The 20,191-nt window shown below is 44.5% G+C and overlaps 1 long non-coding RNA gene across 3 annotated transcripts; it reads left to right on the plus strand.

Moving 5' to 3' along the window:
* Positions 1 to 15: 15 nt before the first annotated feature.
* Positions 16 to 19,903, plus strand: LOC112656207 (uncharacterized). Of its 3 annotated transcripts, none has more exons than XR_003134191.3 (4): positions 16 to 144; positions 4,036 to 4,121; positions 6,250 to 6,403; positions 8,387 to 19,903. It is a non-coding gene; the product is annotated as an uncharacterized LOC112656207 (long non-coding RNA). The 3 variants fall into 3 exon arrangements; XR_003134192.3 differs by lacking the exon at positions 16 to 144 and adding an exon at positions 2,146 to 2,333; XR_007406146.1 differs by lacking the exon at positions 16 to 144 and adding an exon at positions 2,147 to 2,333 and having other exon boundaries at positions 8,416 to 19,903.
* Positions 19,904 to 20,191: the final 288 nt, after the last annotated feature.

Raw genomic sequence — 20,191 nt, forward strand, 5'->3', positions numbered from 1 at the left:
CGCTCGGCCGTCCTCGGGGCGCGGCGTGGGCTCCGCGGGCGGCCGGTGAGGGGGGGCGGCGCGGAGGAGGCCCCGGGGGTCGCCGCGCGGGCCGCACGCACGTGGAGCGCTGGGGAGCGGACGCCGCGGCCGGAGCGGGAGCAGGTGAGCGGCGACCCGAGCCGGGCCGGGGCAGGGGCAGGGGCAGGGGCAGGGCGGCCGTGGGCGCGTCACTGCTCCGTGAGGCGGCCCGTGAGGCGCTGAGGCGGCGGCCCGGGAGGTCAGCCGCCCCTCCCCCAGCGAACGCCTCCCGCGACGCCGCCACCGCCACCGCCACCGCCAGGCCGACGTCGCGTCCACCCTCAGGACCCACACACGCGTCTGTGGCTCTCCCGCCCTCCGCGGCCGCGCGCCCACCTCGGCCTCCGGAGGGCAGCGCCGGCTGCCCAGGAGACGTCCCGCGGGGAGCCCTCGGCGGCTACGCTCGCGTCCGGGACGGCCACTTCCGGTGTGCGCACGTCGGGCCGCGCCGTGACCCCACCCCGCCCAGGGCCTTAGGCTCCCGTGAGCACCCGGGGCGGCCCCCGGGGCGGGTCTCCTCGCCGCCCTCTGCGGAGGCCGCCCTGGCCTGCTGCCTTCCTGAGGCCTCCGCGCCCATCCGCTGGGGGCCTCGAAGGCCGGCACACACCCTCCATCACGCTGCTCGTCTCGCTGACCCGGCCCGGTCCATGCTGACCCCGCACACACCCCCCTAGAAGCCCTCCTGGATTTCCACTTCCTGACTCCCTCTGCCCACGCCCAATCCAGCAGCAAGGCTTGTCTTCCCTCCCAACTGCACTTTTTTTTTTAAAGATTTTATTTATTTATTCGTGATAGACATAGAGAGAGAGAGAGAGAGAGAGGGGGAGAGGCAGAGACCCAGGCAGAGGGAGAAGCAGGCCCCACGCAGGGAGCCCGACGTGGGACTCGATCCCGGGACTCCAGGATCGCGCCCTGGGCCCAAGGCAGGCGCTAAACCAACGAGCCACCGGGGCTGCCCAGAACTTTTCTTCTTAAAAAGTCGGTTCCCGGGATCCCTGGGTGGCGCAGTGGTTTGGCGCCTGCCTTTGGCCCAGGGCGCGATCCTGGAGACCCGGGATCGAATCCCACGTCGGGCTCCCGGTGCATGGAGCCTGCTTCTCCCTCTGCCTGTGTCTCTGCCTCTCTCTCTCTGACTATCATAAATAAATAAAAATTTAAAAAATAAATAAATAAAAATTAAAAAAAAAAGTCGGTTCCCCTGTGCTGCTCACCCCCCCCCCGCCCCCAGGCAACCACTGATCTGCTTTCTATCCTTGTACTTTTGCTTTTTCTAGAATTTGCCTTTCAAGAATTTACAAACATGGGATCACGTGTCATCTTTTGTGTCTGGCTTCTTTCTCCTAGCATTGTATGTTTTAAAAAAATTTTAGGGACACCTGAGTGGCCCAGCGGTTGAGCGTCTGCCTTGGCCCAGGGCGTGATCCTGGAGACCTGGGATCGAGTCCCACGTCCGGCTCCCTGCACGGAGTCTGCTTCTCTCTCTGCCTCTCTGTGTGTCTCTCATGAATAAATAAATAAAATCTTTGAAAAAACAATTTTATTCCAATTTCAGTGAGTTAACATACAACGGAATATGAGCGTCAGGTGTAGGGCCTAGTAAAACTCTGCACATCCGTACACCCGCGGTGCTCATCACAGCAGACCAACCCCCACCCCCTCCCTCTGGTGACCATCAGTTTGCTCTCCTAGGCGAGTCTGCGTCTTGCTTTGCCTCTCTCTTTTGCCCCCTAGGTTCATTTGCTTTGTTTCTTAAAGTCCACGTATGAGTGAAATCATGTGGTATCTGTCTCTCTCTGGCTGGCTTATCTCCCTTGGCATACTCCTTTCCAGCTGCGTCCACGTCACTACCAATGGCAAGGTTTCACAGCTATTTACTACTATTTGATAAATACCCCACAGAGATGGTTAATCCTGAATGTCCCAAGCTGCTCTCCTTACTTCCCCTACGCATCAGCTACTGCTCTTGCTCAGGGCACTCCCCCCTGGTTTCCGATGTGCAGAGCACCGAAGGCCTTATGCGGCACTCTCATTTCCATTCAAGGAAGCCGACTGTTGTTGTTTTTTTAAAATATTTTTTATTTATTTATTCATAGAGACAGAGAGAGAGAGAAAGAGAGAGAGAGGCAGAGACACAGGCAGAGGGAGAAGCAGGCTCCACGCAGGGAGCCCGACACAGGACTCGATCCCCGGTCTCCAGGATCACACCCTGGACTGAAGGCGGTGCCCAACCGCTGAGCCACCGGGGCTGCCCAAGGAAGCAGACTGTTGACCAGGTTTGCTGCCTGCTGTTTTGGACTCTGTCCTGAGTCCCTCTCCTCCCTCTTCTCACTGTCACCATCATCACGATGGCTAATATTTCCTATGCGTCTCCCTCCCAGACAAGACACTGGGTGGACCATTTCACTTGATCTCTGCACCCACCGTATAAGCAAGCTGGTGCTGCCCTGTCTCACAAGCGGCCCAGTTCTAACTGCTGTTGCACAAGCCCCTTCTCTTCCTCAAACATCGTCTGTCCCCCTTCCTCTGAAGTACTCAGGGAGCCCCGTGCGGCTGCTTTTTGGACCCTCCTCCAGCTGCCCATCTCACGCTGGCCTCTGTTTTCACAGAATGTCCGTCATCCTGCGTACCGGTACCCCCAAAGTCAGGACAAAATTGTTCTTTGGCTGTCAAATATATCAAAATCATTAAAAGTTAATGGCAGGAAGGAATTATCACAATCTAGACTGTCTCCTGTGTACTCTTTACGCATGCCTTTTTTCTGCCTGTTTATGTTTTACTATTAGAAAATCTGTATCCTTATGTCCCTCAACAACAGCATTTGAAATTACTGAATAATATACCATCAAGTGAACGGACACATTTTCTGTGTGATTGCATTAAAGGAGATAGAGTCCATAAAGGAAATTGAGTTATCTGACACATAACAGGCAATAAAAAGATTATCACATAGGATATCACTTGATTGACATCATATTGAAGGCTTCAGATGGAAGGAAGTCTGTTCTTTTTATTTTCACAAATTACTTAGTGTAGTACTGTGCTCATATGAAATGCTCAGTCATTTTGGGGGAAAGTTCTTTTCTTCCCCTAATTATGAAGTAAGGTATGCTGACTGCAAAAAAAAATCCAGAAAATGATGAGGAACATATTGAAGATCATCTGAGTCCGCAGAAATAAGCACTGTAGACAGCATCAGTACCTTTTCCTTGAACCCAGATTTTCCATGTTCTGCATGCACCCAGGCACACACACGAAGCTGAACACAAGACAAATGTCAGACGCTCAACACTGTCCCCCCAACATTTTATGAAATCTTGTGCAACAGCTCCCTCCATGGTGGAGAATGTCTTTAGCTCTGTCTGAAAGCAGGTCAGTGTTCAATAGAGTCAGGCTCTCCAATGTGATTAACTCGGTAAATATTCTCAGTGTGAGAACCCGAGGGAGAACCAGGTACACTCAGTCTCTCACCTGACTACCCACCATGAGTGACACCCCCAGACGGTTGCTATTAATAACTGAGCTTTTTATTTCATTTATTTCTCTTCATAGAGACCAGGAAAAAAGTCACAGATAAGAACCACATTCATTTCCTAATACTTGACAATAACTAGTTAGAGATGCCTAACATGTTCTCATATTTTTGTCTTACTCCTGTCTTACGATTTCCCAAAATAGATATATTATTGGAAGAAAGAGTTCACGGGCAAATGTCACACTTTCCTTGATTCAGCTAATTATATTTCTGCTTTTGGTTAGGATAAGATTAATTTTCCTATTCTGCTAATAAACCATGTGAGAGTAAAACGCTTTTAGTATTTTTATGCTATGAAGTGCCTGTGACATTTTAAAGAATTGGGAAGCTATTTCAGATAGGCCATCATGTGCATAAAGATGAATTTATTCATGTGAAATGTTCAATAACTAGAAAAGGCTGATTTAAATAAAACCATCTCACAGTCATTTTTTTCGTTACAGACATAGATTTCTTGTAAGAAATGAAGCACCCGGGTACATGCAGAGAGGCTAACAACAGTAAACAAATATTGATTGCGCCTAGCCAAGTAAGCAGCATCTTTGGTTTTGCAGATGGTGTTGACTTGTCATTAACTGTATTTAAATGCTTACGACGAAACCTTGAAATTGGAAAAACAGTTTTGTTCCTGAATGTAATGCATGTTTTTTTAACTCCTTTGACCTAAATTCCCTGCTTGATAATCACCATTTTCAGGGAAGAAGGAGCCATAATACGTGATCGATCTATATTGAAATATTTTTTTAATCTGAAAAGTTCATACCCATCTGACTTCTAGCAAACCTGGAAAAAAATGGGGAGAGAAAACTGGAGACATTAAAATCTCTAATATGGAGGGGTGCCTGGGGGCTCAGTTGTTTACGTGGCTGACTCTTGATTTCAGCTCAGGTCATTATCTCGGGTCCGGAGGTCAGGCTCTCAGCTGGGCCTGGGGCCTACCTAAGGTTCTCTTTGCCCCCCGCAGCTGCTCTGCTCACACCTGCTCTCTGTCTCTAATTTTTAAAATGTTTTTAAACATTTTTTTTTTTTTTTGAGAGGGAGAGTGTGCCAGGGGAGGAGAAGAGGCAGAGCGAGAGAAAGAATCTCAAACAGGCCCCTGTGGAGTGTGGGGCCCCGTGCGGGGCTCAATCACAGGACCCTGAGGTCATCAACTGAGTCGATTACCAAGAGTCAGATGCTTAACCCACTGAGCCATCCAGGCACCTTCTGAATCGATGTTAATGCATCTAGAATATTGTTACTTTTTTTTTTTAAGTTTTTATTTATTTATTCATGAGAGACAGAGAGAGAGAGAGAGGCAGAGACACAGGCAGAGGGAGAAGCAGGCTCCATGCAGGGAGCCCGACATGGGACTGGATCCCGGGGTTCCAGGATCACATCCTGGCCTGAGGGCGGCGCTAAACTGCTGAGCCACCCGGGCTCTCCCCTGCTGTTACATTTTTAAAGGACTTTTTTTCATATTACCATGTTCTTTTAATTTTGTTTTCTAATTTCCCACAACAGAGCTAATTACTCTGGGGATTATTTCACCTTTATCTTCCCATTTAGACAATAAGCCTCATGAGAGGAGGGACTGACTTTATTCCCAGCATTTATTACATAGTCTGCACTAAATAAATATAGACTTGTATCTACTTTCCTCCTATACTGCTGTTTGGAGTCAGGAGTTTCCCAAATTTACTGCTCTCTCATTTTATTTACTCAAAAATTTATTTCAAATGCATAGGCACGCCCCTTCATCTCATTTTTTTTTTCTCTTCATCTCATTATTCTAGGGTTTGCTGAGCAGAATGTGTGTCTTCTTGCACTCGCTCTTTCAGAGCTGTCTAGACTGACAACACACCCTGAGATCTTGACTTTCCTCATCGGGGAGTCCAGTGTCCAGGCCGCCCACAAAGCCATTTCCTAGCGCCCTGGGCAAAGGCTGGTGCCCATGATGTCCTTCCCAGGATCCCTGGGGATATGATGAAATAAAGACACTGATGATAATCCCTTGGCGATGATAATCCCCTGGCATAGTAGCTCAAGCCGCTCTCACCCCTTAGGTAACACTCTACCGCTGGAATGGAGGATGGCGGTATTGCACCTTCATAAAGCTTGGTGGGATGTTGGCTGGAGTTCTTCCAAACATCCAGCATATAATCTGTTCTCTTTCACCTCTCCCTCAGAGTGTTCTTCCATAAAAGACCCCTGTTAAGTGCAGAAGGAAAGCTATTCTGAGCACGAAAATTATTGTCCTTCAGTTGTGTCAGGGTGGAAACCCTCCGTGAGCTCCTGCTGTGGGCACCTACCTGGTGCTCAGTGCTAGTAACTCCCTGAAGCTCATGCTCTAAGCACCGGTGCTCATTACTTCATGCAAACCCCAGCAAATAACCAAAGATCCCCAAATTTTAGGACTTCCCATGTCCCTTTCTCTCCAACCTTCCCTTCTTCCCAATGTTGTCAGCCTGGTAGCCTTCATGGTCTAGCCCAGAATCCACAATATACCATACTCCATGGCAATGTATAAAGCACAGATAGTTACAAACATTATCTAATTTTTCACTTTAGCTTGGTGAAAATTCACAGGTACTCGGAATTTTATAGGTATGACTCTCAGTTTCAGTTTGCCGAATTCATCCTGACTTCGACATTTAATTTAGCCCTATTTCTTCCAGCTCCTTTGAGATAAAAGGCATCAGACCCCAAGTCCTCCAGGCGGTTCCATGATTAAATGATTCTAGAGCTGGCTTCCTTACTGCAGGCTGAGCAGCTCCCTTGTTCTGGATGGAGGTATTTTCTGTCTTGGACATTCGACATCTTGAAAGCAAGGTACGTCTTCCATGTCTGTCCTCATCTTCTGGCTGACACATTTCCCATATTTTCAAGTCATGGTGTCTCTAAAACAATTCATGTTTCTTTTATTATTAAACTCCCTTTCCCAGAGTTCTCCTCTGTAGCCTATAATCTTCCTTCCTGATATCTTTAAATCCTCAAGGTTCCTGGGTGGCTCAGTCAGTGAGGCATCTGCCTTCGGCTCAGGTCATGACCTCAGGATCCTGGGAGTCTGCTTTTCTCTCTGCTTCTGCTCCTCTGTCTGCTCATGCTCTCTCTCTCTCTCTCTCTCTCTCTCTCTCCCCCTCTCTCAAATAAATAAAACCTTTAAAAAAATTCAGTAGCATTAAGTACATTCTGATGTTGTACAATCATCATTACTCTCTCTTTCAGAGCCTTTCCATCATCTCCCATTAAAACCATATATCCTTCTTATATATAAACAATATATGTATTATATATAATTATATATAAACAATAGCTCCCCATCCAGCCTTCCCTATAGCCCCTGGTAAACTTTATTCTTCTCCTTTCCATCTCTAGGAATTTGCCTATTCTAGGTGCATTATATGTGGAGTCATACAATACTTGGCCTTTGTGTCTGGTATATCTCATAGTGTTTTCAAGGTTCATCCATGTTGTAGCGTATTTCTGATTTTCATTCCCATCTAAGGCTAAATAATATTCCACTTTTTGTACACATTTATCCATTCATCTGTTGATGAATATTTGGTTTGTTTCTACCTTTTGGCTATTATGAGTATTGCTGCTATACATCGGTGTACAAGTTTCCACTTGAGTCCTTGCTTTTCAGTTCTAGGGCTTATCCCTAGAAATGTAATCGATGGATCATATGGTATCTCTATGTTTAACTTTTTGAGAACCCCAAACTTCCACAGTGACTAACATTTTACATTCCCATCAGCAGTGCACAAGGGTTCCACTTTCTCCATGTCCTCGTCAACACTATTTATTTCCTAGGTTTTTTTGTTTTGTTTTGTTTTAATGATAGCCATCCTAATGGGTGTGGAATATTAGAATTTGTTTGTATCAAACTTTTAAAAAGCATACACTTTAAAATGTCAAATACTGAGGCACCTGGGTGGCTCAGTGGTTGCGTGTCTGCCTTCAGCTCAGGGCATGACCCCAGGGTCCTGGGATCGAGTCCCACGTCGGGCTCCCTTCAGGGAGCCTGCTTCTCCCTCTGCCTGTGTCTCTGCCTCTCTCTCTCTGTGTCTCTCATGAATAAATAAATAAAACCTTTAGAAAAAAAAGTCAAATATTTTCTTATGGTTTACTAAGGAAACATCAGTCTTTTTAAAAATTAAATTAAAATAAATTAATTGTATTTATTTGAAAGGGAGAGGAAGCTAGTGAGAGAGGGCACAAGCAGGGGTAGAAGGAGAAGCAGACTCCCCACAGAGCAGGGAGCCCGGTGTGGGACTTGATCCCAGGACCCTGGGATCATGACCTGAGCCAAGGCAGACGCTTCACCGACTGAACCACCCAGGCATCCTGAAAAGCATGTCTTAAATACCTCTCTTTTCCCTCACAACAATCATTTTTATTTCATTTACTGGGCATGTGGGCATCTATTTCCACACCTTTAAAGAACGTGCATTGACTGATATTTCTGGATCTGTAGTTTTGGGGATCACCCTCTGACCTCCCACTATGAGACGACTGCTCCTACCACACCTTCACTTTTTTACCTCCTCATGATATGGTCACAGCAAATTTCCTTTCGATTATATCAATCAATATGTTGACATGAACATGACTATGGAAAACCACTCACACCTGAGCCATGTAGAAAACTGTGGTTGATTTTTCTTTCTGGAACAGCTTTTTACTTGCTCTGCAGCAAACTGTCTTGCTTTATCATTGGTTTAATTTTCCAGGTACTTATCACAATTTAAACCCCAATTTTTCTTTTTACCAGTTCTCTAAATCTTAAGATGTATTGATTTCATCTTGCAGATGAAATATCTTTTGGATTCTTCTGACAGCTCCTGTGTTGGTCATCATGCCCGGTCCATAGCTGCTGTCCTGGGACGTTGCCTTCAGCCTCCTCCTGGACTGACTTTCTTTGCTCCCCTGGCCTTCCATTTCCTGGGTCTCATCTCTTGTTTTGGTGAGGTGCTCATAGTCGCTGTACAGAGATCAGGCTGGGCAGTTCAGTTACAGAACCTCTGATGTCACTGCTGTTTTTCCCTCCTGGGCTCGTCAGATAAGACTGCAAGAGTCCAGTACTCTGAAGAGTAGAGTGGCAGCTTCTAGCTCCCGGAGCTGGGGAGAACAGGGTGGGTGAGCAGAGACGGCTCCTCGTGCACACGGGCTCACTGTTTCCATAAGGTTGCACCAAGTTCGACTCTGTCAGGGGTCCCACAGCCAGAAACCCATATTACTCCCTCCTGAGAATGTATCTCCAATGAAAGGGGAGCAGTGATGCAGCTTCTCAGAGGTCAAAAGGGATCTGGCCGTCTGATTCTTCAACAAATTTTCAACGGATCATCATTTCCAGTCTCTCTTCTTCACCTCATTTCCTGGAGAATCTGAGGCTGCCAATTCCTGGGACTTTGAGGATTTTCAGCATCAAACAAGTCACCCCTTGGCTTTGCTGCTTCCAGCAAAGGGATTTGGTTGAGGGAGACCTGCTAAGTCTTTTACAACCCATCCACCATCTCTCAAGTTTCCAGTCTGGTTCCTGTTGCTTCTCCTCCCCACTTCCCCTCTTTGAGGCCTTTTAAAAGTTCAGTCATTGTTTTTGGGTCAGGTCATGATCGCAGGGTTGTGAAATGGAGCCCTGTGTCCAGCCTGGGTATGGAGCCTGCTTAAGATTCACTCTCTCTCCTTCTCCCCCCGCCCACCTAAAAAAAATAAAAATTTTAAAAATTCAGTCATTTTAATTGGGTTTGGGGGGCACCAAAATTTGATTTCTGTTTTTAACTTACCTTCTGTACTAGGGAACTTTGTCAATTTTTTTTAAGGTTTTATTTATTTATTGAGAGAGAAAATGAGTATGGGGAGGGGCAGAGGGAGAGGGAGAAGCAGACTCCCCGCTGAGCAGGGAGCCTGACGTGGGGCTCGAACCTAACCCCAGGACCCTGAGATCATGACCTGAGCCGAAGGCAGACACTTTACCAACTGAGCCGCCAGGCACCCCCTCCATCAAATTTCCTACAAGCATAACTAGGACAGTTGATAGCAGTAGTCCTGTGAATCTGAGGGCAAGGATGAGAGCCTGCAGCTGCTCACTCGGCAGCTGGCTCCTCCCCGGGCTTGTCCTGAACCAAGGCAGGACACAGGTCAAAGGGAATGCATGAACCCCTGCACGGTGACCGGCACCTGTGAGTATCGGAGAAAGAGCCACTTCAAAGACTGTGAAACTGAAGGCACCACTGATGTACTGAGCGGTGCAGAAGACAGGAACGCAGCTATTATGCTCCAACTGAAACCCAAACATGAGAGTCAGGGCCTCATGGGCAGCTTTTAAAGAGACCCTCGTCACTGGTGACCACAGGGATGACGGAACTAAAGGGCAGACATGAGCCTTAGTTAAGAGTGGCAGGACTTGGAGGAGGTGAATTCTCAGCCTGGCAGTATCAGGGCCCTCGTAGCCATGAGAGACTGGGTGACTTGGAGCACAGACACCTGCTAGACACTTGATGGCCTGACTCACCTGGGTTCCCCTAAACGCTCTGGACCTCCGGAAGAGAGAACTTCTCTTGCTTGTAAACTATACAGAAGCTTCAAATGAGCCGGGTTATCTTACAAAACAATGCTGACCCCACTCAGAATTTGCCTCCACTTCTCTCCTGACCACCAGCCAGTTCTAGGATCAAATTTTAGTATGATTCAAGTGGGGAAGTGCAGGGTTGGCCAAGGGAAGAGAGGAATACATGGCAAAGGAGCTGCAGGAGCCCAGAGAATGAGTCTGGAGTGGATCCCACCGGGCCTGGATCAAGTGGGTGGAGTGTGAGTGAACATGCTGGCAAGGGCCCTGGAGCGACTCTTAGGAGGCTGGCTTTCCTCCTCCGTCTGTGACATTCAGAACCCTGTTTACTAATTGAGGGTTTCCATGAGTGTTTATTGGCCATCAGATAGGTACGAGGCAGCAGGTGCTCCAGGAGACAGACGGTGCTCCAGGAGACAGATGCGATCCTCGGCCCCGCAGCACCTCACAGGGGCGGTCGGCAGACCAGTAAGCACAAAAGTAGAGCCGTTCGGGGTGCAAACACGCCTTGGAAGGAAACAGCCAGGCGCTGCAACAGGGCCTAGGGAAGGGAGCACCTCGTTCAGCCACCGTGCCATGGAGGGCCCCTCTCCAGAGGTGATACTAAGCTGATAACCGACGGATAAGGAGCCCGCCATGGGAGCAGCTTGAGTAAGAGCTTTCCAGGCTGGAGGGAAAGGAAACAAAGATCCTGAGGTGAGAAGGAGATCGGGTGTCTTCCAGAAGCTGATAAAAAGTCACAGCAACATCCATGCTCCCTTGCTGTTGTTTTGCTGCTTGGGCTTTAAAACTCTACTTAATATTTGGAGCTTTGCACTTCTAGGCAAAAGTGCCTCTGATGTACAGGATAGGCACCTACGTGGTGGTTTTGGCTATGGACTCACACATTGTTATTTGGGGATGTAAACAATAACAGTTTCCATTTTTTTAATCCCACTACATGCCAAGTTACTTTACAAATAATCCTTATCTCATTGAACTGTCCCAGCAATCCTGCAAGACAGCGAACATTACCCCATTTTACAGATGACAAAACCAGGGTTTAGAGAAGCAAAGAAGCGGCCACAGCATTTCTTCCATTCCCTGCCCCCAAAACCCACCCCAGAGACTCGGGCGTGAGTTTCCAAATGTAAAACTCTAAGGGCTTTTTGTTATCTTTAATGTCAAGCTTTGGCCCGAAATGTAGTATATTATTACGTTAGGATAGAAAACAAAGGGAAAAGAGCCTCTCCTCGACAGGTACAGTGAACACCAGTGTTCTGTTTTTCTAGCCTACATCCAGCAATTCTCTTCGGAAGCCAACAGGACACGGTATGTCAACACAGCAGCCCAGGTTTGATTTGGAGGGCAGAGCTAAAACAAGACCCAGCACGCTTTAAGTTCAATTCAGCCAATGAAAGGACCAGGAACTAATCTGCAATAACAACAAAAACACAGTAAGATTATAGCTGAAGAAACTCCTCAGTTGTTTATATTCTGAAGGGAGCTCCCGGACACTTCCTGGGGACGTCTGGAGAGCACCAGAATTTACAATTTAAACTCCTTATTTCCAGGGCCAGTCCAAAGGCTACAAATATAGTAATTAAAATTCAGGCATGTATAAACATACAAACAAGCAAACTTTGTATTGTTGCCAGCCCTTCAATTTCTTAATTACAGAGTAGGAAGTCAACGTTACCAGCTCGGAATCCCTGGGATAATCACAAGGGACGAAACGAAGGCAGATTTTCTTGGCCCGGAAATATACTTGTCAAGTTAGTGCAGGATCAGACTCAAGGGCTGTTGCCTACACACACTGAGCACGAGTGATGACAGGGTGCGTGTGGTCACATACTCGAGGTGGCGGAGGAGACAGGAGTTGGGGGGGCTGTTTCAGCACAGAAGTGAGAAGAAGAAATGGCAAGAGGCATAGTGTCTAGTCAAAATGAGAAAGCCATTCTGAGCTTCTGGTGACTGTCACTCCACCCAGAGATGAAGCTGAGGAATGGAGTGACTGGCAGGGCCAACTGGACAAAGAGGTGGGACCCTGGCTGAGCGGAGCCCAGGAGGCAGCTGTTGTCAGCTGGACCGGGCACTGCCCTTGGGTAATTTTAGGAGAAAAAGAAAAAGAAGAGAAAGCATGCCCCAGGCCTTATCCCAGACCAGATGGACCAGACCGTCTGGGAGGTATTAGCATATTTGAGAAGCCCTGTGTGGCTCACACTGAGCATCACTAGCTTAAAGGGACTCAGGGCTGTGAAGCAGAGTGGGGGGATGCCGGGAAGGTAGGAAGGCACCACGTGTCCTACGGGACAGGGTGAACGGGGCGAGGCAGCAGGCTCCACCCGGGTTCCCTGGGGACGTGTATGGTTTGGAAGATAGGACTCAACCATTACTTAAAGGACTGTGGCTCCTTCTACATGGTCCACGTGTGACCAGCTGAGATAACCGAGTTTCACACCCAGCTGCCCCCCCCCCTATCTGCGTGGTATTGCCGCCCTAGTTCCCAGGGTTGTTTTGACAAGGAAAACAGAAAAGTTCCAAACGGACTCACTTTCTCTGCTGTTTGTCACCCGTAAATTGTTTCTGTTTGAGCTCAGGTCTGAGGACTCATAAGGTCGCTAGGTGTTGATGGTGACCTGGTCCCTCACGGCCTGATACGGGAGTGTTTACACTGCAGAGTCCACCTATGTGCGGTTGATGAAAAAACATTACGGGGACTCCGTCACTGCTACTAGCGCCTCTGAAAAGACATTCTAAGTGTATGGAAGTTTCTTCTTCAGGTCTTGAGTTGATGCAAGTTTCAAACAAGTCCAGACAAAGGGGAGACTAAGAAGCTGAGATTTTAAGGATCCCAGGACAGCTTTTTTTTTTTTTCTTTTTCCAATATAAATGTCTCTATTGGTCCCTATAGGCCCCACGTTAATCATTTAATGGACCTCAGTACAAGTACAAATGGTACCCGAGATAAATAGCAGCACTTACTCAATTTATCATGTTAACTAGTCAGCTTGCAGAACCCCAGGAAAATTGGAAAGAATCAGTAAGTTCTGATAAATAAAAAGAGAGAGCTTAGGGGGCACCAGGATGGCTCAGCTGGTTGGACATCTGACTCCTGATTTTGGCTCAGGTCATGATCTCAATTGGGCTTGCCCTGGGTGTGGAACCTCTTTAGGATTCTCAAGCACATTCTATTTACTAACTAATCAAATAGCTTTGAGAATGTATCTCATGATAAGACTCTCAGAAAGAGAAGACAATATTCCCATAGATCTGCAGAAGAGCACATATCATCCCAGACTGTAAAGCCAGTTCTGTTAAAGTAGAGAATTCAGGCCATTCACTAAATTTTTGCCCTTATTCCCTAATCAAATATGAAAATGTGTAAAAACTATGGAATTGTATTCTAATCTTCTTTGGTTTAACAGAAAAATCTTCTAATCTTTTTTTTTTTTTTTTTTTTTTGAGAGAGAACATGAGTCGAGGGGCAAGAGGGATAGAAGGAGAAGGAGAAAATCTTAAGCAGGCTCCATGCCTGAAGCAGAGTCTGATGTGGGGCTTGATCTCACCACCCTGCGATCATGGCCTGAGCTGAAAGCAGGGGTTGGATGCCCAACCCATTAACCCACCCAGGTGGCCAACAGAAAGGTCTTTTAAAGACACCTGGACTTCTTAGGACATATGTATACCCTGTGAAAAGAGACTCATCATTGCTAGAATTCTGTAATTCTGATTAGTTAACTTATGTAATAATTTCTTGCTTGAGGAATAATGTTTAGATTGATCTCTCTTTTCTGAGAAGTGTAAACACTTGCCAGATTTCTTCGCTAACCATGAAGAGATTCATATCCTTCTCCCTTCATATATAAAAATGTAATAAACCGGAGCATCTGGGTGGCTCAGTTGGTTAAGTGCCTGCCTTCGCCTCAGGTCATGGTCCCACGGTCCTGAGATCGAGCCCCGCATCAGGCTCCCTGCTCAGCTTTCCCTCTGCCACTCCTCCTGATTGTGCTCTCTTGCTCTCTTTCTCTCTCTCTATGTCAAGTAAATAAATCAAATTTTAAAAAATAGGCAATTAACCTATTTTTCGTTGCATTCCCCATTCAAACCAAGAGTTTGAGAGTCTTTGTCTCATTTAAATTCACACTGCTAAGTGGTCTGATAGAAGTTAAATTAAGAGACATCACTGTCAAGAAGTAACAGTCCCTTTTAAGCTTCACACAGGAGATGACATTTAAGATGCTGTAATAGAACGGTCAGATTTCTGCAAGCAAAGAAGAGAGGAAGGGGTTGGGAAGGGAGCATTTCTGGTAGAAGCAGTGGTAATGCCTTGAAAACATAAGTGCCATGTGTTGAAGGAATACCATCTGTTTCAGCATGGTGAGGAGTGGGAGCTGGTTACTGGGTGAAGCTGGAAGAGTGGAATGGGTCAGATCAAAAGCTGAATGAAGCATTCTAGGACTTTAAAAAAATATAAATCAGTGGTGTGCAGTGAAATACTTGTGAGTAAGGGGTCGTGTGATTTGCTGTTCACTGAGAAATGTAAATAGCAGGAAGATGGAAGACATATTGAAGAGAGGAAGACCCGGGTACAGGGGTCCCATTCAGGACGGCACCTGAATAGTCTCCGCAAAGGGTGACAAGGTCTGTGGCAATGGAAAGATAAGGAGAGCAGGAATTCAAAAGACATTCCAGAAGTGTAATCCTCTGGGAATGAGAATGAAGATGAGAGAAAGGTTGGATAAACCTACAGGTTACTAAGGGAGGGGTTGTAGCATCCTTCTCTTTTGAAATTTATACTCATGATATATGCACCTGTGTCTACAGGATGTCTCAGAGGTGAGAGAAACACATAACCACTGGGGTGAATTGCATAACGATTGGAGGTTTTCCCTAATTCTATTATCTGTGATTAAAAACCTAAGATCTGCAATGCAGTCTACTCCCAGGAAGTCATCGACAACAACTGAAATCTACTCTTATCTCTTGTCTATGAAGCCACCGCAGCATTTCTACTCTGGAGGACTCTAATCCTCTCACCCTGGAATGCCCATCTTCCTCCAGAGTGACTTCCAACTTTGCTCATATCTCAGACTATTTCTATGTGAATAATTCAACCACTTCTTTACACCTGCAGAATGAGTTTTTACCAAGACTGAATGAATGAACATTATAAGATACTTCTATAAATCCCTCATTTCTTCCTTTTGAATCAGTGGCTCCCAACCTCTGAGTATTTTCTCTTCAATTTTAATTTTATTGTTTTTCTTTGTCTTTAAGTTTCACTCAGTCAGTTTTGGTAATATTTTTCACAAAGGATGAACTATGAAAATAAATGATACAAAGTAAGCCACTGATGTGTCATGTCATTGGAGTAGATGATGTTAAGGACTTTCTCAGTTCCAGCTTGATAAAAAGGGGCTCACCCAAGTGAAAAGGCTTGGCATTAAGGTGCTCCAAGTTGTTACGTATTGAGATTTAATTTTAGAAAAGTTATGATTGTGAAATATGAATCGACCAAATGAATTGATAAATTACTTTTATCTCCAGTCAACCATATTGTATCATTTTCCAAGAGATAAGTTTTGATGTAATGTAGGAAAGCTTTATGTTTTGAGTTATCTATAATACTTATTACTAGAGCCAAAGACCTTATTGGTATTTTCATTTTCATTATGAATTTCAAACTAACAATAAAAATTTAAAAGTCAACACCAATTTATAAAAAAAAAAAAAGGAGGCAGAGAGGAAATCTGTGTATTCTTACAGATTTTGGAATAATCCAAAAGAGAAAATAATTTTCTCTGGGAAGGTAAGACTGAATTGGGTATTTTGAAATTATATTGTTGAGATAAGCAAAATGTTTGGTTCTAGAGGCTGAGAGGATGTATTACTGAATGATTATTTAGCCTAAGAGGTTTATCCTCAAGGAAGTCTTGAAACAATAATATGTTTATTGTTAATAAACAATATTATATTTTATATATTGTTTATATTTATTATAAACAATAATTATATGATTTTTTATTTCAATTTTAGCTACATGGATTTTACCAAATGTCATTCATGCAGACATTCACTAACTTAACAAAAATCTATGCAACATCTTTTATGAAGCAGGTACAGTGTTAGAGACCAGTGACCCAAGTAAAAGATCCCTCATTTTGTGGAGTTCATGATCTAGGGAAGGAGAGAGGCATTGGACATGGAATCTTGAATTCGTTCATTTAGTTATTGAGAAATATTTATTGAGGCCTTTTAATGTGTCAGGCATTGTTCTAAAGCACTGAGTCACAGCAATGCACAAAACATAAAAACCGCTGTCCTCATGAAGCCTACATTCTCCTTGTGGTAAGAGCTACAGAGGTAAATGCAGGTTGTGGAATACAGTCAGTCCAAGCCCCTACAGTTGGTCTGAATACTTGCTTAAACGCCTCCTGGAAGGGGCTGGGAAACTCACCCTTGCAGTGTTTCCTCAGGGATGGGTTCAGGCTCTACTAGACCAGAGAGCATGAGAGTGACAGAGGGGGGTTTTGTTTATGCCAAAGACCCTGTATCTTGCAACCGCATTTTATGCAGCATGGTAACTGCCAGGTTGATGAGGTGCTCTTGGGTCAGCTATTCTCTTCTGAATACCTACACGGGGCTACAGGCAGGAAAGTTCCAGCACTGTACATACATATATATGTATGACTATACTTGAGATTTCTCTACTTCTAGAGCATCTGACAGGACCCTTGCTACACAGGCATTATCATCTGAGTACATCCTCCTGGGAGGCATCCGGGACCAGGAAGCTGCACATCTTGGTTTGTTCCAGCAAGTTGTCTACATATTTTAATTGTGTTGACTTCCTTCTGTGTCCTTTACACTTAAAATTAACTCTTAAAATGCTATCTGTGCCTGACCTTTCCAACCATCTAAACCTGGAACATTTAGCAGATGTGCAGCTTAACGTACATTTAACAAACATATCATCTGGCTTTAGGTGCAATTTGAAAGGTGATGATAAAAATTATAAGAGAACTTTTAGAAGCTCCCTAGATTCGGCATTACATCCTATGACCATACACTGCTGGGGCCAGGGAACAGGGTCATCTCCAGCCCAGCTCATTTCACTATAAAGGTTCATCAGAGGGTAACAGCACACCCACCTCTGCGTGGAATATGCAGCTGCCTTGACGGGATGATTTGAAGGAAGCTGGAGAAGATTGTTTTTAATCAAAAATTGTTCCCACCGCTTCTTGCCCAGAATCCAACTGAATGCATGATAGGTGTCTTCGTTTGGGTTTGCCCTAAAGCAGACCATTCAACAAGGGCTTGCAACCACACATTTTATTTGAAGGTGATCTTAGGAATTAGGAGTAAGGGAGTGGAAGGAGTGAGACATGGAAGAGAGAAAAGCTCTGGAGAAACTTGAGAACAGAACATCCATCCTTATCCTGCCTCACAAGAGAGCTCTTAGCTTATAAACCAATCTGCCACTAGTCTAAGAAGAACACCCCTACATTACTTTTCATTGAGTTTTCTGATGTTAAAGGAATTTATGCCTGTTTTTTTTTTTTTTTATGATAGTCACACAGAGAGAGAGAGAGAGAGAGAGGCAGAGACACAGGCAGAGGGAGAAGCAGGCTCCATGCACCGGGAGCCTGACGTGGGATTCGATCCCGGGACTCCAGGATCGCGCCCTGGGCCAAAGGCAGGCACCAAACCACTGCACCACCCAGAGATCCCCAACTTATGCCTGTTTTAAGAGAACTTAACAGAACATAAGAAAGGTTACTGAGTAAACGACTAGAACAGATGACCCACACTGATACAGACACAACAGAAGGGGCAGAAGAGCTCTCCTGCAACAAAATGAGAACTCTCAGGCAGATAGAATAAGAGAGCACAAAATAGTTCCTCAAACTTAAAATTTAATAGAAAACCTGAGGAAAAAGAACTACTGGAAAAAAATTATATGGAAGAATGATGAAGGAAATATAAGACAAAGCCAAACTAAAAGTAATGAATGAAAAGCTAACAAAAAAATGAAGGATAGATTCAGAAGACCTTATGTGCATGGACTTTCATAACATTACTAGAATCCAAGATGAGTAAAAACATCTTTATTTCAAAAAAAAAGTTCTCATGTGTTTGTTACTGAACCAACCTACTGATGCAGAAGCATTACGTACGTAACAGAAAAATCACTCTGCCGATAAAACATGTCTATGGTTCAGGCCGTAGTGATGTAGTTTACAGGGCGATGTGACGTGAGCAGGTGACACATGTGCCATCTCATGTGTGATCCATCTCTTGCAGACCCAGCGTGGGTCTTCTCCAATACCTCCTCCTGGAGCTGTACCTTAACAGTTTTCATCTGAATCCACTACAGAATGGGACGATTCTGTGTTTGCTTCTTGGCCAGGAATTGCTTGATCCTGAGAGTCTTGTGAGGGGCAGACAACCACACACACTTGACGGTGGAGGAAGGGAGCCAAGACCAGCCAAACTTTGATCCTGGAAAGTTACTAAGAATGGGAATATGAGCAATAAGAAGAAAAAGATTAATTCTATGATGTAATCATTCTTGAAAATAAGTTTTGCTTCCAAGTTTGTAATTTTTCATATTCCTCTTTTTCATATTTTTCATATTCCTCTCTGATGTAATCATTCTTGAAAATAAGTTTTGCTTCCAAGTTTGTAATTTTTCATATTCCTCTTTTTCATATTTTCATATTTTTCATATTCCTCCTCTGCTTCTTAAAGTGGAAACTAATACATTGTGTTTGTGACTTTGTTTTAAAACGTTAAGTTTGCAACACAAAATACTTCTTAATCCTTATGATTTACTTATATAAGTAGAGATATTTAGAGCAATGTTGCTTGTTTCACGATATAATAAATGCTAATTTTTGATATATATTTATATTCATTTGCCAGGATTGCCATAAAAAAGTACCATGGACTAGGTACGGTTCTGGAGTTAAGTCTGAAATCACTTTCACCAAGCTAACATCACCATGTTGTCAGGGCTGGTTCTTTCTGGAGATGCTGAAAAGAGAATCCATTTCCTTGACTTTTTCAGTGTCTGGTGGCCTCCTGTATCCCTTTGCTTGTAGCCTCTACCTCTGTCTTCAAAGCACAATGCTCCATCTTCTGTTCCAACATCCCAACACCTCCTCCCTTACATGGACTCCTCCTCTGACCACCCAAAAAGTGTTGTGATGACACCAGCCCACCCAGATAATCCAGAATAGTCTCCCATATTAAGGTTCTTAATCCATCTGCAAAATCCCTTTTGCCATAGAAGGAAAAATTCACAGATTCTGCAGGATTAAGACATGGACATCTTGAGAAATCATTATTCAGCTTACCACAGTATCCTTAATACATGTCATATGTATAGCTTGAATTTTAAAAAACTTGGTGCTCTTACTAGAATTGAGGTGTTCCGTGGGCTGGCTGCACTTAATTTTTATTCTTTCATAATGATACATTGACATAGTCTGTCGGTATAATTGGAAACTTAAGTATGTCTTATCAGCACTTCATTATCATTATAGAGTCATCTAAATGTTATATTACCTGGAAGATGAGAAAATGAGTGTATGCAGTTAAGTTTCTTTTGGGGGGACATTTGTCCAATTTTTCATCTTGAAGCACATCTTCAAACACACCATTGGACTCTCATTTAAATGGTTACTGTGTGTGACTAGAGGTGCTAATCAGCTATTACCTCCTGTCCTCCAGGGAGATCCCTTCCTTGATTCTTGATAGTCTTTTTTTTTTTTTTTCAGACTGCTGTAAAAAAAAAAATTCATGAACATTGCTTCACTCTGTCCTTACAAATAGAAACAAGAACTTGACGGGATGAGCCCTGGGTGTTATTCTGTATGTTGGCAAATTGAACACCAATAAAAATAAATTAAAAAAAAAGAAAAAAAAAGAAATCATCACGCATGTGACAACCACAAAAAAAAAAAAACAAGAACTTCTTTATGAATGGATATGCTTAATACAAATAGATATAATATTATAAATCTTAATAAATTATATATTCTATATTATACATTATCCTATTT

This window comes from Canis lupus, chromosome 26, assembly GCF_003254725.2.
Source record: "Canis lupus dingo isolate Sandy chromosome 26, ASM325472v2, whole genome shotgun sequence".
NCBI lineage: Eukaryota > Metazoa > Chordata > Mammalia > Carnivora > Canidae > Canis > Canis lupus.